This window comes from Camellia sinensis, chromosome 10 (assembly GCF_055761805.1).
Source record: "Camellia sinensis isolate YWXY chromosome 10, ASM5576180v1, whole genome shotgun sequence".
NCBI lineage: Eukaryota > Viridiplantae > Streptophyta > Magnoliopsida > Ericales > Theaceae > Camellia > Camellia sinensis.
The window spans coordinates 156,169,059-156,176,119 of NC_138970.1; positions in this window are offsets into that span (position 1 = coordinate 156,169,059).

The window sequence follows — 7,061 nt, forward strand, 5'->3', positions numbered from 1 at the left end:
TTCGAGGAGGGCCCGGGTCCGTGGCAGGGGCGGAGTGCGGGGTGGACGAGGAGCTGGGTGGCCTGCCCTACCCGCTGTGCTGACTTTCCAGGGGCAGGGTGGGGCGACCTATCAGATCCCCTTCGCCCCTCCACCGGCTGGGCATGAGTTCATTGACATCCCCGACCTTCCGCCGGTATGTATCACTGCACTTCGTACAGTCATTTCATTTCAGTTTACTTGATATTCCACAGAATACTAATGCATCTGATACCTTTGCAGGCTTCTTCTGAGTACACCCGTCAGTCGTTGGCGATGAATGCCTCGATGATGGGGATGCTCCAGCGGACATTTGACCTTCTGTCTGTCTACAGCATACCGGTATGTCCTTCTGACACTGGCCTCAAACCATTCATACTCTGCTTTACATAATCTGATGCACGGCACAACACCTGATACACTGATCTCACAGTATCTGAACACTGCATACACTGCACTCTACACTGATAAACTGCTCACAGCATTCATACACTGTACTCACACACTGCATTCTGCACTAAACTCTGTACTGACAAACTGCTCACGGCATTCATACACTGTATTCACATACTGCATTCTGCACTGATAAACTGTCTACAGTATACTGATGCATTTCCCTTTCATGTACTTTTTCAGCCTCCTTTTCAGATTCCCATGGCAGGAGGTGCTCCAGCTAGACCTTCTGTCCCTACTCGGGGGAGAGACGAGGAGGGCAGGATATTTCCCCGCACTAGGGGAGGGCGGACTCACGTCGGGAGTAGCTCGCGAGCTCCAGTCCCGGACGACGATGACGACGAGGAGTCAGAGGCGGAGGCAGGGTCATCGGAGGAGGAGACCGGAGACGGTTCTAGCTCGGGCTCTGATGACGACGCTGTTGATGCTCCTGGACCCTCGTCCAGGAAGAGAACCAGGACAGACTGACGGCCCTTCGGAGTGCTTGACACAGATGCAGATTTTTGCTATCTTTTCTTTCTTTCCTTGTACTTTTCTTTTTGGTTGGTAGATAGATTACCTTGTACTGCCGCAGGCAGATTTTTGCTTCCAAAACTTGTACATTTGAAAAGATAATGAAATGAAACGGACTTTTTATCTAAAAAAAGTGTTTACATTTACACATTTCATGCATTGCATCGCATCTCATCATGTTACACCTCAATGTAAATGGAACTGATTGGTTGTCTGAAAATTGAACACTTGCACTGTAATAATCAGATAACTTAAACAGCCAACAGCAAAATAACCCAAGCAACCCACTGCCTGATTCTTGACACACGGCCCTTACTCTGTTGGGGATTGATCTGCACACAGCCCATAACACAGCATTCGATTCATTCTGCACACAGCAATTTCTGACTAAACAGCCCAATTTGACAGGACGGACCTCAAAGATGGAACCGGTTGGTGTCGAAATGCGTTCAAATGTAGAGAATGGCACAGCATTCTGAGCATAAGCGATTTTTGAAATCGAATGAGGGTTTTTCAAACCGGGATATCGAGCCTACCACTGAACACAGCGGGAGGACTCAAATAAAGAGGTACACGACCTAAACACCACGAGACACGCTCGGGAGAGACTCAAAACAAAAGACGAGACCGTCAAATCAAAGAAACACGACACACAGACGCGTGAACGAAGATGGGGGACCTCAGATCACGAGGGGCCGGTCTCTCTAGGCATCGTTTCCCACCCTTTCTGATTTGTGATTCTCGCAACACTCAACTCTCAAGCTCGGATTTTTTTCTCAAAACCCTTTTCCTCACTTTTCTCTCAACTCACACCTCTCTATTCTTCATTCTCTCATTTTTCATCCCTCCCCGGGGTGATTGATGGATAAATGGAAAGGTGCGGGTTCATGCTCAACACCGTTAGCTCCCGGCTATTTCTTCTGGTGGGCAGAGTGCTCTTCTGGCAAGTACGTTGATGACGGGGGAGAGACAGAACGCCTGGCTCAACTGTGCCCCTAGTTCATCATTTTAACCATTTTTTCGTTTTTGCTTTCTACTAAAACAGTTTTGATCAAAACGAGAGTTGGATTAACGTACTTGTTCGATTTTTGATTTGAAAAGCATGCGAGTCAGGCCGCAAGCACTGAAAATTTTCCTTTTTTGGGTCCAAGACAATGGTCCGGTTTTGGAAAATGGAATAGTTTTCGAGAAAATAGTCGACCTCAGTAAAAATTTTCAAAAACTATTTTTCAAACAGCCGATGCTTAACAAGCATGGAACTTACCCTTCGAGATGCGCAACCTCGGATCGGAGGCAATGGAAAATTGCCCCTGGTTTAAAGGGGGGTGGGAGGCAACGGAAAGTTGCCCCTAGTTTGAATGGCGTCTCACGACGGCTTGTGGCAACGGAAAGTTGCCCCTTGTTTGGATGGTGCCGCAGCAATCCGCAGACAGTCTTCATTGGCGGTGGTCGAACTCGCGGACACAGAGATGACGAAGACGGTCATAACAAATATATGGGCACAGTCGCCTTGGAAGGTGTTGGCAACTGGACCTTGGGATGAAATCGAAACCATTGCATGGACTGAGACGCTATGAAAGCGTTGGGGGCTGGACTTCATGATGAAGTTGCCTACGTATCCCAAACATGGGAATCAAGCCTTACGTAGTTCCGGTTAAGGTCCACTCGGGTATTTTAACCTTCACTTTGTTTGGCTCTCACTTTTGCCAAGGCGCCCAATGCGGGTTTTCGACCTTGCGAGCTTCTTTTCATTTTCTATTTTCTTTTTTTTGCATTTTTCTTTTTGCATTTTTTGTCTTTTTCTCTTCTTTTCTTCTTTTTTGTATTTTTTACTTTTTTTGTATTTTTCTCTTGCTCTAACTTTTGCCTGGGCCGCCCTTCCGGGTTTTCGGCCCAGCGAGCCTCTCAAAGGGTAAAAGTGTAGCAAGTCCATGCCAAATGGTTTTTTTTTTTTTTGAAATTGAAGCCTCTCTGTATCTAGGAGAACGGCTGTTGCACTGATTCGCGGAGAATCCATCCCGGTTGCTCTACGAGCTTCTTCCGACGAGATCTACTCCTTCTGATTCGGCTTTGGTGCCTCCTGCTCGAGGGCTGTTTCGAAACTGGCCACACGGGCCTCCATGACGTTTGTCCGTTGAACTTTCTGAACATTCTGAATGGGTTCAAACTCGGAAAACAAATAGGTTGAATCTTGAGACTGAGAGCGATCCTAGGCTGCGCAAACTCAAGAGTGATTCCACACAGGTCTTCGCAGGGCCGCGTAAAACATTTGCTTTTGAAAGTTTTTAAGAAGGCGACGAATCGCTCGCGCCGAAGATAGTGTGGAACCAATCTGGATCAGGCCAGGGTCCTTCTCAGTACTCACGCCGACAAGCATGATTTCATTCATAAAAAGGCTCAGCACGCCTCTCTTTCTCTCAAAATGATTAAAATTTTGCAAAACCCGAGGAATTCCTTCCCCTTCGTTTTCATCACCGCAGTGTTCAAAAGTTTTTTTTGAAAAACTTAGGTTAATGCTATGAATTTGGTGCGCAGGAGAGCAGGCGAGATGTACTGTCAGCCCATTCAAATTCTTTGGTCCTTATGCTGAAAGCAAGCATGAAGGTTGAGATAGCAACAGCTGTTTCAATCGGCTTTGTTGGTGTAACTGGCCCCTCGGTAGAGACAGACTCAAAACAAAAACAGATAATAATTACAAAACAAAACGGTGTTCGAGGCAACAACCCCAGAATCACCTGGTATTATATACAACGGGGACTGACTCGATACAACAAGACAGACCCTTAAGCAAAAAAGACTGACTCAAGACAAAGAGACAGACTCAAAACACAAGACTGACTCGGCATCCAAGCCGGGATTTACAAAACTCGGTTTCACCGATGCTCAAAAATGCGTGCCAGACGCTTCATCAAAAATGTACCAAATGTTGCCCGCAGGCGGTTCACTTCACATACTCGCAGTATCTGAGCCCTCGAAATCCAACAACTGAGTGGTGACGGGCTTGCCTGAGGTAGGTGGTAGGATAACCTTATTATCAATCAAATCCTGCACTTCATGACGAAGGCGGGAACATCCATCGGTGCTGTGACCGGACTGCTGGTGGTACGCGCAGTACAAGGTAGCATCATGGGTGGCGGGGAGATTCTTCGGGAGCGGCCGGGGCTCCAAAGGCTTAAGATGCCCATTCTTCGCCAATATTAACAATGCCCTAGACAAAGGCATGTGGAGGTCGTGAAAGACCCTGCGCCCTCGGGGCAGGTACTTTGCAGTTTGAGGATTCTTGCCAGATGCGCTGGCGAAAGGATCGGCTGGCGCTGCCTTGGCTCTTTGAACCTTTCCCGGTGCAGGGTTGGGAACAACAGGAACTGTCTGGGCATGACGGGGCCCATCTCGGTTTTCTGTCTGGCTTGAACTGCCCTTGGTTGGAGCGGGGAAAGCATCATCTACAGCTTTGGTCACTATTGCAGATGTTTGTTGTTTGTTCATCCCTCTGGCCTTCAAAGCCTCGACTGCCGACAGCAGTTGCTCAATAGGGTCGGCGTCTACCTTTGCCTTGTCCTTTCCTTTGGCCTCAGCCTGATCGAAGGTCTGGGTTGGTGCTGACATGTCGTGGCTATAGCTGGAAGCCACCTCTGGTTGGCTAAGCTCTATCACAATCCGCCCCAGTAGCGGGGGCTCCTGTGGTACAAAATTCCCGGCGTACGGCGCCGCTGGCGGTGAAGCCGACATTCCATAGGCGAGGTCTGCCACAGACCTTTGGAGATCGCCTATCATCCCTATCAATTCGAAGGTGGTGGGCTCACGAGCCTGGTATAACTGGGGAGCCCAAACCGGGTGCACAACGGGCGACCTGGGCGGGTATGACATACTGATATTGGCCTCACTCTGCGGAGCGGTCCCCTGCTCCGATGCAGCTGCCATAACCACAATTTCTTCTGAACTTTGTGCCGCCATAAATCTTGCCTCAGCAAAGGGGGACACTGGCTATTCTGTTTCAACTCTGCAACTCTCTGAACTGAAAGAAAAACAGACAGCACTTCAGCCCAAACTGATCAAACACGGGTGTAGCCAAACAACTGTACCCTACTGCTGATCACTGTTCCCAGATTTCTGTTCCCGAAAACTGAACCGATACCCGCGGATAACTGATTCCTACAACTGATACTGATACTGGTGTCCCCAGGTTAGATACTCTGACTTGCAAACTGACATGTGCGTTCCTGTGGAGCAACACTCTAAAAGCACATAGCAAGTAAGAGAGAGCCAAAACACCCCTATGTTGGGGTAGGGTTTCCCTGTCCTATTTTGTCAGGAGCTAGGGTTTCACTACGCACGCAGCGGTTTCAAACAACCTAACATCGGGTAAGCAACCTGTCCTAGTTTGGAATGGTCACTACGGATTCCGAATATGCACTAGGTCGAATGGTCAAAAAGGGTGCCCCGGTAAACCGGGGTTTGTGTTCCCATACTGTCAGAGCCCATAGCCGGTCAGCCTTATGGACATGCCTTGACAAGACAAGCCTCCGGCAAACCGTTCAGGAATGGCAGATGGCAAACACTGTGTTCCTAGGCGCACCAATGCACATGCAATGCAAAGAAGCACATAAATGAAGTCAAAACAGAATATCACGAGTTCGAGTCAAGCTCTCTAAACTCCCCAGCAGAGTCGCCAGAAACTGTAACAAGCCCGCGGAGGGACCCTCGCTACAGCTCGGACTCTCGATTTGTGTCACGGTTCTTAATCTGAACCAAAGAGTCCAAATCTGGCAAATCGTTTTGAGAAAACAGATTTTTGAAAAAGTAGTGCCAAACATGGACTGCTTTGCCAGATACAGAGTCGCCACCTAAATATTTTTAAAATGGAGAAATTTAGGAAACCCTGACTCGGTGCCGAAGGCCACATGTCCGTCATCACCGGAGTTGTCTCGGCTCGGGAGCTTGGGTACGATCGGGGAAGGTCAGCTATGAGCACCCCCTTTCGCCCGGTCCGAAGACCGGCCTCTACTAACCGTGATATCCGTTTTTGAAAACTTTATGTGTTCTTAAACCGGTTATTAGCCTAGAATTACTATGTTATGCGCGCAGCAAACAAGTATAGACTAGATTGCCTAATTTGGAAATAAACATTGCATATCCGTTTGGTTTGAAAATGCTTTGGAATTTGCTACTCGCAAGTAGGCTAAAATACGGATTTCAATGAGTTTTTCCAACTCAAACAACCCAACCTTCACCCACAGGCATTCAAGCAGTTATAACACATAAGCAGCTAGCCACATGTTAAGCATGCTGTCATGGTAACATTCACACGCGTGCGATATGCTAAAGCATTAAAATACTTACATAGTACTCCATGCCAAAACCAAGAACTTGTTAGCAAACATGCATGATCCAAGTCCATGTGAAGTGCCTAATGCATCGCATACAAAATGTTGCTAGAATAGGCTCGGCTATCCTAAATATGTCATGTGAAAATGCACAATTAACACATATTCAATTTTTGAATTGAAGTACTGATGTAGTTAGCGTGATGTACCGAGCCTAATGCATGCAATACAAATGCATGGATGCACACATGCATAGCATAAGGTATGCTAAAATAAATGTGCCCTAACCTACCATCATAAGCAGGTAAATAAAAGGGAGGAAAGAAGTGGGGATTGGAAGACATTCACACACCCACACACACTTATTACAGATTCGCCCTCGCTCGGAGGGACCAAATAAATATTACAAATTAATTAACTACGCGAGCTAATTAATATTACAAATTAACTAATTTAATTAACAAATTAAATAAATTAATTAAAACAGGAAAACGCCTCGGGAAGCGCGCCACCATGCATGGGCTGCCTCTGTTTTCCTTCCTTTCCTCCTCTGGAGGCTGTCAAAACCTCAGGGTTACATCCCTGGGCACTGGGGAGTACCACCGGCTGAGTGGGATCATCACCGGCACTGGCATGTGTCCATCGGCACAAAATTGGAGTTGTCGGCAGAAAAAGATTGCCGGCCGGCACCTTACACTGCCGGTCGGCAGAGAAAGCCTGCAGAACCTGCAACTGGCAGCAACAGAGGGCAAG